Source organism: Panthera uncia, chromosome B1 (genome assembly GCF_023721935.1).
Source record: "Panthera uncia isolate 11264 chromosome B1, Puncia_PCG_1.0, whole genome shotgun sequence".
NCBI classification, from domain to species: domain Eukaryota; kingdom Metazoa; phylum Chordata; class Mammalia; order Carnivora; family Felidae; genus Panthera; species Panthera uncia.
In genome coordinates, this window is record NC_064811.1 from 33584151 (window position 1) to 33607197 (window position 23047).

A 23047-nucleotide genomic window follows, 5' to 3' on the forward strand; every position below is an offset into this window, starting at 1 on the left:
GGTCTACAATTCTATTTCTGTAAGTCAAAACAGACCCTGTCACAAGTGTGCCACGCATAATATTACATTAATCTGTACCTTCATTTGAAAACTCAGTCCCAAAAATCATCTCAAAAGGAATACAGGAAAGTTATATATATATATATATATATATATATATATATATATATATATGGTATGATCCCAATTTTATTCTACAAACTGAGTATGTATATTTTAAAGACACCAAAGTATGAAAAAAGAGCTATTTCTGGGTCATGGAATTAGAAGCCATTTGTCTTTCCTTGGTGTTTTCCAAATTTTCTACAACTTATATGGATTACTTGTAGAATTAGAATACTTTTAAAGAAGATTTTTATTAAACAGTATGAGAATACAAATCAGGAATTGGATGTCTATCCTACATCAGCCCGATCTGTGGGTTTCCTCTTATCTCATCAATAAGAGCTAATAAATTAAGAAGTCTTCATTTATCTGAACTCAACAATTCTTAATTTAGAAGTTCCAAACCCAAATGTCCAATAACACTGTCAGAACTGATTAACACTACTTTTCTAGAAATAAAAAGTTTGTGTTTGTTTTCTGCAAACTTACCACAAGGAGACAAGAAGACCATAGTTATTTCCCTCCTTTAGTTAATTCATCCAATCATCTCTGTCACTGCCATGTCATCTAATTTTTGCTTAATTAAAAAGAGTGCCTCCGGGTGTTACACAGTCTCACAGGGGCCCGGCCCCAGTGAGCACTTGACGCCCTCCATTTTTGACACTCTTTAGCATCCCAGAACACACAAAACACAGTGGTGGAATCTTAACACTGGAAGAGTTGGTAATCCATCATTCTAAGAACCCCCAAACTCCCTGAGGTTACAAATGAAGACAGTGAGATGCCCAGAGAGTTCAAATATCTTTACTGAGGCCACGCAGCAGGGATGAGAGGATCAGGGATCAAAGTCCAGATCACCTGTCTCCACTCTGACCCAGCACTCTTTCCACCACTACAACGTCTCAGCACACACTCCTCCAAATGCAAGTTTGTATGAAACACACGCACATGTTAAATTCATACCAGCAAAACCAGGAGAATAAGACAGACATTTGTTCCACCAAAAATGAAATGCATGCAGGAAAAAAAAAAGACTCAACTGCAGGCTAAAAAAGACGTGGTGGCTCTGCCCAGAACACGTTCAAGCAGAGGAACAATGGCTGCAGTGTGCTCGGGCGGCAGGTGTCCAGAACAGAAACTGCCTATCACACCGAAAGCTTTCTGGTCCTAGCATTTGCCCTGTTGACAACAGCACATACCCAGCAATCAAAGCAGGACAAAGGGTTTTCAACAAGCTAAAACTACACTTGCAATGAGCCACCTGCAAGAGAGAAGAAAGATGCATGCTCACCCCAGTAGCTGCAAACAAGTGATTTATGGCATCAGGTCCTGGCCTCTTCCTGCCAAAATGACCCAACTCTTAGGGGAGAGGCATTAGTGTTTTCAAAAATTAACAACAGTCCCCGAGAACTAACGTAAAATAAAATGAAATAATCCTAATACTTCCTCTCTTATGTCTGATACAACCTCAGAGAGCGAGCAAGATTTTTCTCTTTGCTTCTAAGTTATTTATTTGAAATACTGCTCACCTCCACTTCTTTCTTAGCATCCACCTACAGTGTCCCCGCCACACCAATCAGAAACCCAAGATTTGCACAAAATGTGAATAGCCTGAAAAGCAAGGGGAGAGAAGAGGACAGATGGCAATGACAAACTCAGAAACGCTCCCTGAAAAGCCTTTATTGAGCTCACTGCTCGTCAGCCTGTCCTACTGTGCAGCAGGACAACAAAGCCATGAGCAAAGAAAAAAAAAAAAAAAAAAAAAAAAAAAAAAAAAAAAAAAAAGCCGCATCAAGGGATGATGTGATCTCGCTTTGTAAGAGCCAGCACAAACACAATAGCTTGTCCCGCCTCATTTGAGAAGCCAGGCACCCGACTAAAAAAGAAAATGCATTTTTTTCCACCCAAAACTGCTCCTCAAGTCCCTGCCATATATTTTCATGGCTGGATCCTGGAGGAAACACAACATTAGCAGTTTATTTATTCCCCCTTGATGCCTCTGTTCTAATACTAAAGGTCAATGTCCACAGTGGGCAAAGGGAACTGGATTCTTGTTGCCATTTCACAATGAAATCAAAGCTCTGTGGTATTGTTCAAGTAACTCTTTAAACTTATTTGTAAGGCGATGATGGTAAATTCAAATTTATCCGGCTGGGAAAACGAACTCTGACCTACTGATCAAACTGGATGAAATCTTGCTGGAGCCATCAAGTTATCTTTCTTAATAGAGATGAAACAGAAATTAGATCAGACTCACAGATTTTAAAAGGCTTTCTTGGAACCCTGGCTGGGTGTTGTGTGGTCTTTACTTCAGTGGATGCCTTTGGTGAAACGTGCACCCAGATGCTTGCCACCATTTGAGAATCTTAGATGTTTGGCCGGCATTTTATTGTTCCTATTCTAATATCACAGGGAAGGGTTCTCCTTCTCGAGCCTGAGTCCAGAAATACCAGCCAAGCCAATTCAACACTTCAGAAATTTCTATATCAAAATGACCAGGAAGACCAGGCTAAAATACACTGGAGAACATGCCTTTCACCACTTTGGAAATCTGATTTTCAAAAACATATTTACAGTATTGATAAATTTACATCTTAAAATGTTTGGCAGGAAAAAGTATAGTCTTAAAATTGTTTTATTTTTAATTTGTTTCAAAAAGGACGTATCATAGGTACCCATCACAGGCAACTGAAAAGGATCTATTATGAATCACCCAAACTGGCACCAACAAAGACTGTAGCTGATGAGGAAGACATGGCACTATTTGGAAAAGGTTTCATATGGTAACTTCCCATCTCTGGCTCTCAAGTAGAGGTTTCAACCGGAGGGGGCATGGAGGGGGAATTTATGTTCACTAATGGTTTTTGTTTGTTTGCTTTTAAATAATAGACTGATTTATTAAAACTGATCATTCAGTTTAAATTAAACTGTTCCTGTTCTGGGTGGCAACTTAAAACCAAAAACAAAGTAAAGTTGGGGCGCCTGGGTGGCGCAGTCGGTTAAGCGTCCGACTTCAGCCAGGTCACGATCTCGCGGTCCGTGAGTTCGAGCCCCGCGTCAGGCTCTGGGCTGATGGCTCGGAGCCTGGAGCCTGTTTCCGACTCTGTGTCTCCCTCTCTCTCTGCCCCTCCCCCGTTCATGCTCTGTCTCTCTCTGTCCCAAAAATAAATAAAAAACGTTGGAAAAAACAAAAACAAAAACAAAAACAAAAACAAAGTAAAGTTTATCTCACCCATGCTAAACTCATCTTATTCCTAATTTTAGTGCTTTTCTTAAAAAAAATTAACTATATTTTATTTATTTTTTTTAGAATATCAGTTATTTCTTTATTTTTTAAATATGACTTATTGTCAAGTTAGCTAACATACAGTATATACAATGTGCTCTTGGCTTTGGGAGTAGATTCCCATGATTCATCGCTTACATACAACACCCAGAGCTTACTAATATTTTAAAGGCTGTTCTGGAAAGAACAAGGGATGAAGACACAGGCAGATTTAGAGCTTGCAGTCCTAGAATGACCTGAGGCTTTCTGGGATAACTAATGTATGCTCTTTAACCTTTGTTACATCATTTGTAAAACTGGTGTGATACCATCAGCCAACTTCATGGGGCTGCCAACTGATAAAACCAAATATGAACACAGTATGGAAACTTTAGCTCTATATGTTCATTCAACAAATATTTACTAAGAAACTGCAATGCTGCCAGATAAGGCACTGAGGACACAACCATGAACAGACCCAGTCCCTTCCTGCAAGGACTTAGGTTGAGGAATGCAGTGTGATTTGCGTGAGGCACAGGGAGCTATGGGAACACGCAGGCAGCCTCCGATCCAGATACCAGACCAATATCAGGTATTGTTACCTTTAAGAGTCCTTGAGAATGTTTCTCAGTGAAAAGTGGTAGAGTGGCTTTTAGTTTGGTTGTCTAATTGTTAGCTCATTCATTTATATATTCTTCTCCAACACTACGTGCCAGGCACTACTCTAAGTGCCGGGGACCATAATTTCCGCCCTGATAAACCTGACGTTTTAGTCATTTCTCATCCATATGAAATGCACAATATATGAACTAGATAGAGTAATAAGCAGCAAGGCTGCAATACGGGGATTCTTTTAACCAAAATACCTACACACAAAAGTTAAAAGGAATATTCTAACTGATCCAATTAGAATAAATTTTACTTCTTTTTAAAAAAATGTTTAAGTTCATTTTGAGAGAGAGAGTATGCATACAAGCAGGGGAGGGACAGAGAGGGAGTGGGGGAGAGAGAGGGAGTAGGAGGGGGGGGAGGGGGGGAGAGAGAGAGAGAGAGAGAGAGAGAGAGAGAGAGAATGAGAATGAATCCCAAGCAGGTTCCACACTGTCTGCGCAGAGCCCAAAGCGGGGCTCAATCCGACAAACTGTGAGATCATGACCTGAGTCAAAATCAAGAGGCAGACGTTTAACTGACTGAGCCACCCAGGGGCCCCTAAAAATTTTACTTCTTAATCTCCAGACCACATTTTACAATATACCAGATAACTACTGCGAGCATATGAACCACACTCTTAGGTTTGTGGCACTACAATTTGTGTGTTGGCATGGAGTAGAGCACTCTCTCCACACTGGCCCCCTGCCCCCTACCAAGGAAAAAGAACACACGCTGGAATCCAGCCAATAACAACCCCAGTGTTAACAAGGGGAATATCAGTTATTTTAGAAGCATTTCCTGGAGCACTCATATTTTAAAGAATTTTTTAAAAAAGCTGAATTGTTTATTTTAGAAACTAAACTGAAGTTCCATTTTAACATGCCAAATGTCTGCCTTAGAAAAGTTGCTTTTTTAAATCTGTTTTATTACAAAAATAAATAAAAAGGGCCTGAGAACTAGGCTGTCCAGGACACTGTCAACACAACTGTCTAAAAATTCAGCATGGGATGGAGGAGAAGGGGGTGAGAAAAGAGGAAGAAAGACAAAAGAAGGTATGGAGTAAAGAGCCACACAGTGACCAGGATTAATAACCTGAAAGCTCACATACTCAGCAAACACTAAGAGCCAATGTTCAAAACATTGTAGAGCAAGGAAAAAAGTATCCGAGGAAAAGTGACCAAAATGATACTCAACTCCACAGAAGACTTCCTAACCCTGGAGTTCCTACAAAAAAATACAAAGTCCAAAGCCCAGTTCCTACGACACACATACCAGGTCTGGGGTAGGGTCTGGGAAGTCTTCGTTTTTTAACTATCTCGACATGATGCTTTGATGCACAGCCATGATTGGGAACCACTGGTTTTACTAGATTTTCTTACAGAAGAAAGTATCGAAATATTTTTTTCATGATAATGGGAAACTTTTTGCTAAGTGCTTTCCATTAATCCTCACGTCCATCCTGAAGTAAGAACTATTATTACGCCTATTTTTAAATGGGCAATTTGAGTCATAAAGAAGTCCAGTCACTTGACAGATGTTACCTAGCTTTTATTTTTTTTTATTTATTTTTTTTATTTTTTTTTCAACGTTTTTTATTTATTTTTGGGACAGAGAGAGACAGAGCATGAACGGGGGAGGGGCAGAGAGAGAGGGAGACACAGAATCGGAAACAGGCTCCAGGCTCCGAGCCATCAGCCCAGAGCCTGACGCGGGGCTCGAACTCACGGACCGCGAGATCGTGACCTGGCTGAAGTCGAACGCTTAACCGACTGCACCACCCAGGCGCCCCTTACCTAGCTTTTAAATCAAAGACCCGGGATTTTTTTACCCAAGTCTTATCTGCCCCATATTTTCTTAGCACCTGGTTAACTGGAACAAGCTAAGTCTCTTTTCCACTCTGTAGTCTAAGGATGTCTGTCATATGATTACGTAATTTGCAATACAACACAGGCATTAGTTTTGCACACAGAACTTAAATCTCAAAATTTAGTAATAAATTCTGTATTAAGATTATGTTCTGAAAATCATGTATAAAGTAGTCTATTTAGAGCATTGGGAAGTATCTGGTCAGGTCTGCAGTTATTTTAGTTACCTTCCGATCCGACCAAAGATTAGCAAAAGGTGTGCTTCTGATCTTAGAGAATGGATGCTCCTTCATCAACACGAGACCTTTACCTAGAAAGAAGCTGGACGCAGTGAAGTCTGGCTCATTAGGAATTACTGCCAAGGGCTTCACACGTTTTCACAATTTCAGGCTTTTGTTAGTGTTACTCCATCCGCCCAGACTGCCCCGCCATACCACTCAGACGTGCCAAGTGTTTGTCCTTTGAAGCCCCGCCCAGATATTACCTCCTTCATGAAGTCTTCTCAGAGGCCCTGGCAGAAATAATTATTGATGCCTTTGTAATTTCCAATGCTTCCCTTATCACATATAGCAGGCTGACACTTACCTCAGGAATGCATAGGCCTTATCCTGGCAGAGTCTACACAACATCTCACCTCCTCACCCTTTAGTCTCAGGTTGCCCCAAGTCTTCCTGGTTCTTCCCCACCTCTGAAGTCTCTTTCTCAGGCTCCTTCGTAGGCTTTCTACATGACCACTAGAACACCAATCGTGTTCATCAAGGCTTCATCCTGACTCTCCTCATACTTCATATAAATCTTTTGGTGACTTCAACCACATTCTCAGGCCCGACTACAGAGTATCCTGATAACTCCCACACAGCCATGCAGTACATCACCCATTCACTCACCAGACATTCACTGAGACCTACTCTATGCGCCAAATACGCACCATGCTTTGTCTCCAGGCCAGATCTATGTCCATCTATGTCCAACCTACTTGGATCACAACTCCTGGATGTCCATGCCATTAATGCTCCAACCCCTAATGGCATCCATCCCAAGAGGCACATTTCTTCACATTTTCACACAGGTGATATTGAGACGTGTCTTATAAAAATGGCAGCTTAAAAAGTTTTTGGCAACAGGGGTGCCTGGCGGCTTAGTCAGCAGAGCATGCAACTCTTGATCTCAGGGCTGTAAGTTTGAGCCCCAAGCTGGATACAGAGATTACTTAAAAATAAAATCTTAGGGGCACCTGGGTGACTCAGTCAGTTAAGCACCCAATTTTGGCTCAGGTCATGATCTCACAGTTCGTGGGTTCGAGCTCCATGATGGGCTCTGTGCTGACAGCTCAGAGCCTGGAATCTGCTTCAGATTCTATCTCTCTCTCTTTCTTTCTGCTCACACACACTCTCTCTCTCTCTCAGAAATAAAATAAACATTAAAAACTTTTTAAAAAATAAGATAGAATCTTTAAAAAAAATTGGCAATGTGTTTCCTAAAATTTTTTACATGTACTATATAATGGTGACTCTTAAAACAATGGCATCTTAAAATGAATTGCAGAAATTATCTTAATGTATTTCCCTTCCATTGTTCTACAACAGTGCTGTTCACCAGAACTTTGTTCAATGACGGAAATGTTCCATATCTGTGTTAATTCAATACAGTAGCCACTAACCACATGTGCCTTGAAATGTGGCTAGTATGACTGAAGAAAATTTTTAATTTTTAAATTAAAAATATTTAAATTAGGGGCACCTGAGTGGCTCAGAGGGTAGAGCATCCAACTCTTGATCTCACGGTCATAAGTTCAAGCCCCACGCTGGGTGTGGAGCCTACTTAAAAGATAAATTTTAAATTAAAAAACTTTTAATTTTATTTAATTTTAATGAGATTTACCTATATGTTTATCAATTTCTTTACCATTCCTTTTTGCATCTCAGCCCTTCCTCCTAGAATCACGTTCTTCTTCCTGAAGTATATCCATTAAGAAGTATCTTAATAAAAGTCTGTCGTGGCAAGTTTTAGATTTTTGGAAAGCAGGGATACCTGAGTAGCTCAGTCGGTTAAGTGTCCAACTTTGGCTCAGGTCATGATCTCACGGTTGGTGAATTCAAGCCCCGCATCGGGCTCGGAGCCTGGATCCTGCTTCAGATTCTGTATCTCCCTCTCTCTGCCCCTCCCTCCCTCCCTCCCTCCTCCTCTCCCCCGATCTCTCTCTCAAAAATAAAATAAAACATTAAAAACAATTTAGATTTTTGGAAAGCACATTTTGCCTTTTTCCTGAATGACAGTTCTGCTGGTATACAATCAAACGGTATTTTTCTTTTAGTATTTTGTAGATATTTTTCCATTCCCCATTATTGCTGTTGAGAAGTCAGCTGTCAGCTCATTATTCCCTTGATGAACAATTACCCTTTTCTCCTGGTATGTTCTTAAGATCATCTTTATTTTGGTGTACTGAAGTGTTCCTATATGGAGACATGGATTTCTTTTTATTAGTTTATGTTGTGCTCCCCTCATCTGTCCATAAGTTACTTGAATTTAAGGAACACTGCTCATTTATGTCCTTCATAAACTCTAAAAATTATATACTAGCTCTTCAAATATAATGTCCCTCCATTTGTTATTATCTTTCTGGGGCTCTGAACATATCTCATTATAGTCTTTCTACCTTTCAACTACACTTTCATGTTTTTCTTCTCATTTCTATGTTACATCCCGATTCTTTCAAATCTTCTTTTCTAGTTCATTAATTACCCCTTCAGCTATTTCTAATTATTGAATTATTTTAACAGTTACAACTTTTTCTTTAGGTGCTGTTTTTGTTTGTATTTTTCAAAGTCAGCCTAGTCAATTTTTTTTTCAGCAACAACAAAAACACCTAGATTTATGTTGCCCTTGTACCCACTCTTCACCCCCGCACCAATTTTATTGAGATATAATTGACACATAACACCATATCTGTTTAAGGTGCTTAAGATCTACCATTTGTATATGTTGCAAAATAATTACTACAATGAGTTTAATTAACATCAGTTACCTCACATAGTTATCAATTTTTTTTCTTCTGATGAGAACTTTTAAGACCTACTCTCTTAGTAACTTTCAAATATAAAATACAGTATTGTTAACTGTAGTCACTATGCTGCATATTATATCCCTGAACTTATAACTAAAAGTCTGTACCTGGACCACTTTCACCATTTCCCCCACTCCTCTCCTCAAGCAACCACCAACCTGTTCTCTGTTTCTAGGAGTTTGGGGTTTTTTTTAATTCCACATATAAGTGAGATCATACAGGATTTGTCTTTCTCTTACTTTTTCCCTTAACATAAAGCCCTCAAGGCCCATCCAAGTTGTCACAAATGGCAAGCTTTCCTTCTTTTTTATGGCTACATAATATGCCTGGTCAATTTTTATCTCACGCTCTCTGTACTGATTTGTGAGTAACTATTTTATTTCTTAAGGCATTTCAAACATAGTTATTTTATATTCTGCATCAGATCATTTTCATACGTAAAGTGCTCAGGATTCTAAATTTATTGTTTTTTGTTTCTGGTGACTCTCACTCTTGGTGGTTTGTTTTCTAGAAGAATTAGAGATCTTTTTTTCTGAATTCATATTTGGTTGATCTTAGGAGAACCATAAGGTCCAAAGAAGGGAATGCCTTCCTCCAGAAAGGACTTGCATTTGCTTCCCCCAAAAGCCAACGGGCGCTACCTACCTGGGCCACCTTGGGGTTTTTTATAGGTCCTAGCAAAAGGCAGGCTCGTCCACCTTGCCACTGACCCAAGGCTCAGTCTCCAAACACAGTGGAGATATCATCATTTGCCCTTGTGGCAACCTATCTTTTGTGTTTGTTTATATACAAAGCTCTCAGCTTTGGTTTAATTTACCCTTAGATGATGGTTGATCTAATTGAGGTAGGAGATTTTGGAGATGTTTTAGCTCCTGTGATCCCAGAAGTACATTAAAAAATGTTTTATCCAGATTACAGTGGGGAAGCATGTCAGAGTATCCAATCCACTATACTGCTGGAAACCTAAGTCCCCTACTAATCATCTTCCCTCAAAACCTACTTTTCCTCCTTTGTTCTACATTTTGCTCAATGGCACCATTCAAACTCATCCAAATCAGAAACCCAATATAGCAGGTACCAATGGCCCCTCTCCTCCCTCCACCTATCCCATGTGCAACAAGGTACCAAATCCCACCTTCTTGCTTGATCAAAAGTGAGTTTGCATTCATGTTTTTGATTGGCATGGCATCTGGTAGTATAATTTTAATCATCAAGGACAAGTAAGAAAAATAAATAAAACTAAATTAAACAACCAAATCATGCATTCCTGCCAAAAGAAGGTGCTTTTGAAGTTTTGAATACAGGGAGGTGGAAGGAGAACTGAGTTACACACAGATCTCAAAAGAACTAAAACTTTGGTGTTAGAACCATAATCACATTTCCAAAGAGAGGTTTAAACAAAATTATCTGTCAAAATTATCAAACAAAATTATCTGTCATGACAAATTAATGTTAATTTGAATTTTATTGGTTTTGTGGCTTTGTTGAATTTACTCTATAAATTTGTCATTGTTTAATAGTTATATAAGAGCTGAAGCATAAGGAGTTTATACCTAGTTTTATGTTTGAGCATATTTAAGCTACTCCATAATAAAAATATTTATGTTAGTACTGGGGATTTGTAAGAAATTTTTTCCTTTAAATGAAGAGGCCCATAAGTTATTGAGATTTAAGGAACACTGGTCTTTATACACTTTGCCACCTTTGATATCCATCCTTCTCTCCATAACTCAACAGACAGAAATGGAATACAACAGCACAAGCAAGAAATCATTTACTAAACTCCAATTTCTCCTCAATTCTCCAGTTGTTTGAATTAGCTTAAGACGGATGAATCTCTTAAAGCAGGATGCTTTGTTTCTTTCCTCGAATAGTGGCAGTTTCTAATATGTAAGACGTATGCTCTCCCCAGATCCTACCATCACCCACTTCTACCTAAATCTATAAAATGGCACAAACGTACCTGGCAACAGTACAGCAAATGAAATGTGTCAAACAAAGGGCAGTCCTTGCCTTAAGGAAGTCCATTTCCTGGTTGGGCTTCAGTAACCGGGAATCTGGGTAAGTACTGCACTGTTGTTCTGAATGAGTACAAGAAACTCCCAATCATTTCTTTTTAACTTCAATATTCTTATTCTTTATGGACTGATGGACTGTATTTCCTTCGGCCATCATGTATTTCATTTTAAAAGTCCCTTCTACCGATACAAAACTTTCCCTCTCCAGCATACTGGCCTATCTGTCAACATCTTTTATTTCTCTTTCCACAAGGTCCGACTCAATCAGAACCAGAAGGGAAGTCACCACATACCCATGCCATCTGCTACTGGACAGAATGTTGAAAGGGCTTACCTAGAGTCACACAGCTGATGGGCACAGATCAGAACCTGTTTCTATCCAGTTTTGCCACCAACCACAACTCTGTGACTCCTCTGACTCATTTTAAAACATTAGTAGCTTGGGACGCCTGAGTGGCTCAGTCAGTTGAGCGTCCGACTTCAGCACAGGTCATGATCTCACAGGTGACAAATTCGAGCCCCACATCAGGCTCTGTGCTGACAGCTCAGAGCCTGGAGCCCGCTTCAGATTCTGTGTCTCTCTCTGCCTCTCCCCCTCCCCCCGTTCATGCTCTCTGTCTCAAAAATAAAAATAAACATTAAAAAAAATAAATAAAATATTAGTAGCTTGAACTAGGACTTCAAATTAATGAAGTCTTTAAACTTCTTTCATTTTTAAAAAGTCAAAGAATTGGGTAGTTTGCTAATAATAATTTGAGGATACCCACAGTAGATGAAAGAACAACTTGAGTTTCAGTAAAAATCTAAAGAAAAGTTTCTCAAATTCTAAAACCTAATTCCAGCATTCTTTTTGGAAATGTTTTTTTATTGTTTTCATTTTTGTTTTTTAATCAGAGTACATTAACTCAGGGGGAAAATGAGATTACCTCTTCATTCAAAGAAAAAAAGAGAACATTCTACCGGATGCATAAAAATAACATGCATGTAACTCTAATTCAGCAGTTCTCACATTCAGATCTGGGGTGGGACACAAGAATATGCATTTTATTTTAATTGGATTATAGCTGACACACAATTTTACATTAGTTTCATGTGTATAGCACAGTGATTCCACAACTCTATACCTGAGGCTATGCTCACAAGTGTAGCTATCACCCATCACCATACAACACTATTACAATATCCCTACGCTGTACCTTTTATCCCTGTGACTTATTCATTCCATAACTGGAAGCCTGTATCTCCCACCCCCCTCACCCATTTAGCCCATTCCCTTCATTCCCCTTCCCTCTGGCAACCTTCAATTTGTTCTTTGTATTTATGGGTCTGTTTCTGCTGTTTGTTTGTTTTGATTTTTAGATTCCACATATAAGTGAAATCATATGGTATTTGTCTTTCTCTGACTTATTACACTTAGCAGAATACCTTCTAGGTCCATCCCTGTTGTTGCAGAAATATACATTTTTAACAAGCACAAGTGATTATAATGCTGATGGTCTGAAGGCCACTTGATAGGAAGCACGGATCTATACAATTTCTTTAAATTAAGTTAATTTTGGTATTTCTTCCTAATCAAGAACGTAAGGCCAAGAAAAGGAGGAGGAGAAAGGAGAGGAATAACAGAGAACCCAAATGAAAAAAAAAAAAAAAAAAAAAAGACAGACATGATGTTACCCTTCAAGTACATGGAAAAATGGCTTTCATGGAATGACGGTCCTAAACTCCGACCTAAATTATTCTGAGAGCTGCTGCAAAGAATTTTTAAAACCAACTCAGAGCTGAAATGGCACTAGCACCCAAGGAACAGGTGAAATCAAAGACAAGTACAGAGTTTGGCAGATTTCAAGCCCTCAAGAAATATTTGTTTAATTAAGAAGCAACCCTGACTCTAGCTGGAAATCTATTTAACCGCAGAAGTGAAATCATAATTAATATGATCACATCTCATTTTCCCTCTGTGTCTGTTTCCTCGGGGCATCTATAATGTCTGAATTGAAAATGGAACAGTAAGTATTATAATAACAACATTTGTCGGAAAGCTCATCCTAATTTTTGTGGTTCATGAATTGATGGATATGCCTTTATTAATTCTTTTCAGACTTTTTCAAAGAAATCTGAACTTTTAAAATTACATACATTATCCACCTTAAACCAAATGATCCTGGCAAGCAAAACCTTCTACTGGAAAGGACAGTAGGGAAAAAAAGAAAAGGGGAGGAATAGGAGGTACAACTAATTTAAGGGAAAGAAATCGAGAGTAAACAAGTCAGGAATTAAACGTAGCCAGAAATACAAATTGCTACTTCAAGGTCCAGATATTATATTGTGTTTAATAGGGTGGGAGGGCGAAGGACCCCAACAGACTTATTTAGAAGATGTGAGTATCCTGGGGGAGGGATCTCCCCATGCTCTACAAATCTACCACCAGTCCAGCTCACTCACTCATTCATTCATTCATTCATTCATTTCTTTTACTTCCTTCATTTCAGGACAGCAGTTAGCAGTGTTTATTTTATTCCTTACATCCAAAAGAAGATCTTCATGTTAAATCAGGAAAGAAGGCTTTTATTTACAAATTAATGCTGCCGCAAAGCTGAGCACACGGTTTTCTTTCACAGAAGAGTGAAGTATTATAGGAAGTAATACTCACGGCTTTGGAGTCTGAGAGAAATATGCTCAAATCCTGACTGCATCACTTATCTGTGTGACCATAAGACTCATAATTTAACTTCTGAGTTGGTTTCTTGCTCCATAAAATGGGAACCAAGACATCCACCAGGATAAGGGACAGAGTGTCCTAAATGACCTAGCACAGTGCCCGGCACATAGCAAGTGGCCGTTCTAATTGTTATTTCACACGGGCTGCATTTGCCTGAGCGCCCCACAATGTTCTGTCTGGGCAGGTCAGTCTAAAGCAAGTATATCCCCCAGTCTATTTTACAGCCTGTTCCAGGCTGCAAAGAGCTCCCACATGAAGCCCTCCTCAAACGACTATTTAGCACCAGGCCTTTGGGAACTGTGTTCTGTTCTCTCCCGAATACAGATGAAATGAAAGTCATTCTCAGGCTCTCTCAAAGAGACATTCACCTTCAAAGAGCAACGAGTCTATCATTTTCGCTACAGTGAAGGAAGCCAAAGAAGTGACTCCCAAATTACCACCCTTAGAGCGAGCCAATCCCACACACCTCGGTAATAAGTGGGAGAGTGGAAGGAGTAAATAGGAGAGGCGTGCTGGTAAATGTGCTCTACCCCTCCCCCTTACCACCTGCTTGCACACACATCCGCTCTGATGTAGGAGTCCTCTTCACATCTGGACCCAGCCAGGATACGCCAAGAAACAATATAAAGTCAGCGGAGAAGAGGCTACCAGTTCTTACCAAATTTCCACAACCCTTGGGTAACAGCGGCATGTTCCAAAGCCCTCTTCCAAGGCAGTCCTATCTGCGATTAAGACAGATGGATAACATGAGGGACAAGGGCACTGACTCCTAAGCCAGGCTGTGTGGGTTCAATACCTGGCTCCATTCCAGGTATTGTGTGTGGCTTTGGATATGTCATGCCGAAGGGACACAGTGATAGCACCTAACTCGCAGGGCTGCGGCAAGAACTGCACGGGTTAATACATGTAAAGTGCCTGGGTTAGCTATTATCGTCACTATGAAAGCATTACACCCAATTAACAAGGCCAAGTGTATAAGAGGACATGCTCCTCTCAGAAAAGAACTGCTGTATCCTCAGAAAGAGACACCCAACTGGAGTTCTTTAAATTGAATCATATTTTAGACACACTTCTAGAAGGTCACTCTGGTTTGTCTAAAGCAGCGGCTCTAAGCCAGGGTAGCATCAGAAGAACCTGGAAAGCTTTTCCCAAAGGTGCATGTCTGGGCAGTAGGTCTGGTCTGGAGCCCAGAATTGTATTCTGACAAAGCAATGTCACTCTAAGGCCCACCTGGAGGTGAGAAACACTGGTGGAAAGCAAGTCCCAACCCTACCAGACCAGCCTTTCTTGGCAGGGTGGGGGTAGTTAGGGATGTTTCAAGAGTACCACTGCCCACAAAAATGTCTCTAAAACCTGTTGGCTGCTGCCTGAAATTCCTTTAGCAGGAGGATCCTGATATGGGAAACAAAGGCAAAAGAAGAAATTAAATTTCCTTACTACTTACAGTCCAGTGGTAAGTCCTTGAGACAGGCAGAGTGACCTTCCCCTGGGAGCTCAGCTGCCTCGATGCGGACACTTTGCTAAGGGACAAAAGGCAATCTTAGCTTAACATTATCCCCCCCCCACCCCCCCAGGATCCTGGGAGTCTACTTTCACACATAGAAATTCCTTTGGGAACTTCCATTATCTCTACCCCCCAAGATACAGGTTTGCAATCATCCTCCAAGCATATGGCCTCACTGATATACATCTGGAGGGTCTTATGACTGAAGTTTTACTAGATAGTACTTTATGATCTTTTCCTAACAATAGTTAGCCCCCTCAAGGTCCTCGAAACCTTGCTGCCAAAATTCCTTAGAGATGTATGCTATGCTATCCCTAACCCCCTCCCAACCTGAAGGTATACAATCAGTCACCCGTCACAACCCCAGCGCAGCTCTTTCTGCCCATGGGTCCTGTCCTGTGCTTTCATGAAACTACTTTTTTGCACCAAAGACGTCTGAAGAATTCTTTCTTGGCCGTTCGCTCCGAATCCCAACATTTCCACTTCAGTTCCCATTACACAAATCAGAAATATATTCTAAACTAGAAAAGGAACTCATATTGGCTAAGCAACTATATAGCATGTCAGGCCCTTTACGTGTATGTCCTATTCTTCAAAATCGCCTCACGGCAGTTACTGTACCAAGGAGGAACCGGAGGAGCAGACGGCTTCTGGAGCAGGGCCAACACCCCACCCCAGGTGAGTCTGCCCACTGCATGACGACACCACCTCCGGGCCTATCACCTGCGCTCAGGAAGCCTGGACACGGCTCTAAGTCAAGGACAAACCCACCCCTGGTCTTTCTGGATTGTACTGAACCGGGAATAAGTTGAATTTAAAGACGCAGGAAGGAGTCCTCCACTCACCCTTTGCCTCCTCTTCCAAGGAAAGATTTTAGGGCAAATCTCAAACACCGAGCCTTAATGCCATATTTGTACAACTGAAATGTGTTAGCTTTTAAGTCTTTCTTTTTTCTTATAGACAAAAGGAAAGAAATAGATGAAAAAGAAAGAAGAAAAATGAAAGAAAATGGAAATAGATAAAAAATGGGGGTAATTGTCCAATATACCTCAAAAAAGTTACTATGAATCCCAAATAAGATCACAATATCCACAGTTACTTGAGCCAGAACTTACTGAACTTAATGCCAAGAACACACCATCTTCCAACAAACACTAGGGATTCCCATTTTTCAGATGAGAAAACGGAAGTAGGAAAAGGTTAAAAAAACTTGTCTGAAAACTTGGTTTGTGAATGGAAATTAAAACCCGGGACAAAATCTAGGCTTTCCAACTCTTATGCCTAGTACATTATTTTGTCTATAAAATCACTACATAATCTGTCAAGTGTTATAAAAATATTACCTTCCCCCTTATTAGGAAAATCTCATGAGTCACAAAGTGCCTCAAAGCTGAAGAAAAAGGAAAGGGATGCAGATAATCTATAAACTGGGATCTCATCCTTGGAAAAATAAGAGAACTTTATAAACCTATTTTCAGCTTAATGAATAGAAAATAAATAGAAGCATCAAAAGAAAATGAAGGCAATCAAGAAATAACATTAAGGAGAAAAACAATAGGCTTAAGGAGAAACAATGCTACTTACTGGGAAACATCAAGGATGAGAAACAGGGAAGTGATTCAGACAACTGTAAGACAAAGACCCAAGACCCAAGACAAGCTGGCTGTAAGGAAGGGAGGGTGGTCACAGGTGCTGCCGGCCTGGACCAGGAAGAGGGTTGAGGTCACCAAGCCACAGAAAGGAAATGACGGAGCCCCGCTGCCTAAGCGATTAGTCAGAATGTGAGGAACACCATGCTTCCTCCCATTTCCCCTCCCTACAAATGCTAGAGCATTACCAGACATTCCTTCTTAACAGAGGGGATAAGTTTTTTAATACCAGATACAGGAGACAGAATTTTTCTCTCCACACTACATCCTAGTAAGCAATTAGGATGCCAAAGGAGACTTCAGGAAGCTGAACACAGCCACAGAAATAACCAGCAGTCAGGAGATGGGATTCCAGATGTGGCCCCACCAATGCCCTGGCTATGCCACCACAGGCAAATGCCACAGCAACCAGACCATCAGCATCAGCATCCAAGTGAAGGGCTGACAGGACGATCTCTCGGAGGCACCTTGGTGCTGCTCTCACCAATGGTAAGGACTATGGTGAGGTCTCCAATGTGCTAACCCAAAGAAAGGGAGGGAAGGAGGAAGAAACTGAAGATGACAACGGTGCTTAAGGCTCAACTAGCTTTTAAAAACTGTAAATCCAAAACACAAAGAAGACTAATGGACCTGAAAAAAATGATATCATTTATTGAGCCATCACTATGTGTCACACATGTATTAGCTGATTTAAACGTCACCACAGCCCTCTAAGGAAGGTCGGTGACACAGCTAGTAGTTAAACTGAGATTTGAACCCGGCCTCCAGAGCCTGATCTCCTAACCACTAGACACACAGAAATAACTCAGGGATAAGACGACCCAGCTAATTATATGACACTTCTGTTCTATGGCTGAAATCCTATAAACTCAAATTGACAGCCTGCATTACAGAATGCTTCCAGTTTCCCTGGGGAAAAGGAGGTGACCAGTCTGGAACTAGAATCTGACAAACAGCTTGAAGGAAACCAAGCCCTTCATGAACATGGCTCCTTGATTCTAGAATCTTTCTCCTTGAGAGCACACCTCAACCCTCTTTCAAAAGTGCAGCATCGCAGGTAACCATTGACAAGGAGGATCCCATCCAGTGAACTCATTTACTCGAGTAATGTTCTGTGGAACCCAGAAATGTTAAAGGGGCAACTCCAGGTCATTCAGGTCATTAGAGGGCCAGGGCTAGAATCTGAGCTGCCCAGACCCCAGTTTCACTGGTTCAAATACTTTAAAACCAAAACCTATGTCTTAGCCCTTATTTTTATTCTGTATCTTTTATGAGAGAAACTTTCAAACACATAAAAATATAGAAAGTATCAACTATATTTCAATTAAAAAAGAAAATAGGAGCACCTGAGTGGTTGTCTGTTGCTTATTCAACTCTTGATTTTGGCTCAGGTCATGATCTCGAGATTCATAAGTTCGAGCCCTGCATCAGGCTCTGCACTCGTGGTGTGGAGCCTGCTTGGGATTCTCTTTCCCTCTCTCTGCCCTTCTCTCTGTCTCCCCCCACCACCAAAATAAATAAATAAATAAACTTAAAAATTAAAAAATAAAAAACTTAAAGTATCTACTATACATCAATAAATTTTTTTCAACTTAAAAGTAGAAAGAATTGGGGTGCCTGGGTGGCTCAGGTGAAGCATCCGACTTCGACTCAGGTCATGATCTCACAGTTCATGGGTTCGAGCCGTGTTAGGGTCTGTGCTAACAGCTCAGAGCCTGGAGCTTGCTTAGGATTCTGTGTCTCCCTCTCTCTCTGCCTTTCCTCCATTTGCACTCTGTCTCTCTCTGTCTCTCAAAAATGAATAAACATTAAAAACAAAAACTTTTTTTTTTAAAGAATGAATGAATCCCCACACAGCCATCTGCCAGCTTCAACAATTACCAATCAGAGCCAATCTTGTTTTCTCTCCATGCCCATTCCCTCGATCACCAGCCCCCAACACCAGGTTGTTTGGAGGTAAATCCCAGACATCACAGCCTTTCATCTGCAGATATTTCAGTATGTATCTCTTAAAAATAAGGACACTTTACAGCATAAACACACTAGTTTTATCACACCTATCGAAATTAATCATAATTTCTTAACATCAGTTATCCAATCAGTGCTCAAATTTCCCCAATTGTCTTGTGTTCTTTACAGTTTGCTTGAATCAAAATCCTTACAAAGTCTACACATTGCAACTGAGTTGATAAATTTCTTAGGTCTTCTACTCATCTCTGTCTCTCTGTCTTCCAATAATCTATTCACTGAAGAAACCAGGTCAATTGTCCTATAGGGTTTCCTATAGTCTGGATTTTTTTTTTAATTTTTTTAATGTTTATTTTTGAGAGATTGGGGGGGGGGGGGGGGAGGGGAGACACACAGAATCCAAAGCAAGTTCCAGGCTCTGAGCTGTCAGCACAGAGCCCGGGCAGGGCTCAAACTCACAGGTCCTGAGGTCATGACCTGAGTTGAAGTAGGATGTTTAACCAACTGAGCCACCCAGGCATCCCTCCCATAGTCTGGATTTTGCAGTTTTCTTTTGATCTCCCACAATGCTCTGCCCTGTACCTTACATAAAGGAAGTATGCAGAATTCACCCATGTGCATATTCTCCTTCTCTCCCCCTCTCTTTTCCTCCCTCCTACTTCTGTTTTAAAAGAATAAATTTCATTTAATTATTGGTTCAATTCTTTTTTTTAAAAACTTATTTATTTATTTTGAGAGAGAGAAAGCTTGTGTGCAGGGGAGGGTCAGAGAGAGACAGGGAGAGAGAGAATCCCAAGCACATCGGGCCAGCACTGTCAGCACAAAGCCCTACTTGGGGCTCGATCTCACAAACCATGAGATCATGACCCAAGCCTAAATCAAGAGTCAAATGCTTAACCAACTGAGTCACCAGGTCACCCTTTGTTGATTCAATTCAACAAGTATCCATGGAATGTCAATAAGGGCAAGGCTGTTGGGATACCAAGGGGAATAAGACAGGTTCCTTATCTCTGGGAAGACACACAATCCAATGAGAGTGATAAACACCAGATGAGAACTAGCTGGAAAGGATCTAGAAGAATTTCAAGGATGAGGTGGGACCTAAACTAGACAGTGCAAAACCTGGTTTGGGCCCATAGGAAGCAAAGGGCAATAGGACACAGAGGTAGCTTGGGCAATGTTAGCAAGGTGGGAATGTCTCTGGCATATTCTAAATTGACAGCAATGCTGGTGGGTAAAATATCTTATGGGAAAAAAGTTTGATGATAAAAGATCTGAAATATATACTGGGGATCTGAGAATCATTGAGCATGTTTGAATAGTGGACTAGCACTGGATCTGTATTATAGAACATTAGCAATACCATTGAGAATGTATTAGAGGTGGGGAATCCACTTTGGATTTCAATAATCCAGTTATTGGGGGCCTTGAACTGAGCCAATGGGAATGACCAAAAAGAAAAGGAAGTAACATGATCTGTCAATTGAATACCTGGGGCCAGAAAGCATGAAGAGTAGAAATGCTGATCTGCAGCTTTGAGAGAAAGGAAACAATTTTCTTGAAGCAAAAACACTATTTCTACAGTAGCTCAAGTAACATACTTCTACAGCTGTATATGAAAATCCACATCAAATACAAAACATTCTCTAATGTTTCAGCAACAAGGCTTGTAGGAGGGAGAAAATTCATTGTAAAGAAAAGGTAATTCCTAGAAGGCTTTATGTTTATCCAGGGATAAAATGTAAGCAAGTGTCTAAGTTACAAATGCAATCTCTGAATTCACAACCCATTTTGAATGCACACACAAATTATAATCAGTAGTATGGAATTACTGATGTTTAACACAGTAACATAGGGCACAAGAGAAGTCTCCTTTGATTTAGAGAAGATCTCAAGACACATAATTTCCTTTTATCTCATTAAGAGGACATAACAGTTTCTGTTTGTACCAGACAGCACAAACCAATTAAGTTTTTAATAGATAAATCCCTTGGAAAAAAAAAAAAAAAAAAGACCTGCTTACACAGTGCCTAAAAAAGTGGCACAGTATCACCTCTCCTTGAATGTAACCTTTAAATAACTAAAACATCTATTTTATCTTCTGGATTTCAAATCCTGTATCACACTAGATTTAACAGAAGCACAAAGAGTAAATTCTAGATGTTATCAGAACCAGCAGGAAGTTATAACTTACAATCTGATTCTTTTCACTTAATGATATTCCTAAGTGATCCCTAAAAATATGGTTATTTTTTAAAGGACAGCTTACATTGGGGTGTTTAAGTACATATCAGGGTTAACATACTGTCTACCCTCTGGAAATAATTCTGGGTTTTCATTTTCATTTTCAAGTCTTATTTTACAAAGGATTTTAAGTGGGTAAATTTTCCCTTTAGCCCCATCTGCAGAAAGCTTCACCATCTTAAAAAAGTTTAAATTAAAAAATGGGGTGGGGGGGTGGCACGCCTAGGTGGCTCAGTTGGTTAAGCATCCAACTCGATTTCAACTCAGGTCATGACCTCTCTGTGAGTCTGAGCCCCACGTGGGACTCTTCCCTGACAGCACAGAGCCTGGAGCCTGCTTGGGATTCTGTCTTGTCTCCCTCTCTCTCTCTGCCCCTCTCCTGCTTGTTCTCTCTCTCTCTCTTTCCCCGATCTCTCTCTCTCTCTCTCACACACACACACAAATATTTTTTACAAATAAAATAAAATGTTTTAAAGACAGCTTTACCAACAGAGACATAAATCATTTCTCTTAAACCATTAAATCTCTAACACTTCCCTCACAAAAATACCAATTGTTTTGAATTTCACTGGACTAGTTGAGAAGTCTACAACACACCGATGCAGAGGAGTGCGGTTTGAGATTTCAAATCCAAAGATCTCTAGGTGTGCAACTTTAGCTGCTTAATAAGTCTCTTATCCATTTCCTCACTGCACACTAGGGTCATATTAGTACCTACTCCTCTCTCAGGGAATGCTGTTAGGACCATGTCTCATTCTCAATCCTCCAAAGGAGCTGGATGTCCTACAATTCAATTCGATTTGACATGAACAACCCAGAAGGGAGCATCAGACTCCACAGGCATAAGTGCTCAGTCCTACATGACTGCACTCACTTCAGATGCCAGGCACAAGGGCCAGGTCCCCAGGTTGCCTTCCTGTCAGACTTGGCTACAAATATGGGGATTCCCACAACTTCTACCGCTCAGCCTCAGTGGAGCGGCTCACAGAACTCACGAAAACACTTTATTTATGTCTCATGATTTATCATAAAGGATACAATTCAGGAACAGCCAAATGGAGGAGCTGCATAGGGCAAGGAAGGGGGGGGAGGTGGACACAGAGCTTCTGTGCCCTCTCCGGACAAGTCACCTGCCCAGCATCTTGATGTGTTCACCAATCCGGATGCTCTCTAGATGCATTCTAGGGGGTTTTATGCAGCACAATGGATTAAATCATTGGCCGTTGGTGACTGAACTCAGTCTCCAGTTCCGCACCTACAGTTCTGCCCCGTCTATCAGGGCTTGGTCATTCTGGTGACCAACCCCCAGAGTGAAAGTATTTAGCAGAACTCACATCCTCTATCCAGGAGTCATTTCGTAAACATACAAAAGACATTCATGACTCAGGAGATTCCAAGGATTTTTAGGGAGCTCCATGCCAGGAACCCAAGACAAAGGCCAAATATCTATTTTTTATTGTGTTATAGATTAAATGTAAAGTGTAAAGCTCAGGCTCCAGGCTCTGAGCTGTGAGCACAGAGCCCGACGTGAGGCTCAAACCCATGAACTATGAGATCACGACCTGAGCCGAAGTCAGATGTTTAACCAACAGAGCCACCCAGGCGCCCCATATTGATGTTTTTATTAACATAAAACAGCAGTCAGTATTGCAGTGCCCCCCACCCCAGCATTGTATGGCAGACATATGGTCTAAGTGAGACTGCGCCCCCCATCCCAATGTTCCTACATTCTTCTAACATCTAGTGGTTCAAGAACGGACAAATAATACAAAAAAGGAACCAATGGCATTCCCCTGATCACGGTGAAGGGCTTTGAGTTGGTCCAACCAGTGTGAGCCTCAACCCTTTTGAACAATAGTTGAGAAAATTCTTCCCCTAGATGTGAATAAAGATGTGAACACATCATTCTGGAAGCTACTGGCAGCCATTTTGCCATCCCGAAGCAAACCACACTGAAAAATAAGCTGGCAGAAGAGGCCAGCAGCAAATCAGAGC

At 40.7% G+C, this 23047-nt stretch overlaps 1 protein-coding gene across 6 annotated transcripts in view; it reads right to left on the reverse strand.

Annotated features, from left to right (window-relative positions):
* APBB2 (amyloid beta precursor protein binding family B member 2) overlaps positions 1-23047 on the reverse strand; it is a 382316-nt gene that overhangs the window by 305922 nt on the left and 53347 nt on the right. Inside the window, exon 2 of one of the 6 annotated variants that reach the window (XM_049631929.1) lies at positions 15132-15207. The exons of the other annotated variants lie outside the window; for them this stretch is intronic. The gene's annotated coding sequence lies outside the window, so the exon portion shown is untranslated. The remainder of the gene's footprint in view (positions 1-15131; positions 15208-23047) is intronic. 6 annotated transcript variants of the gene reach the window in all.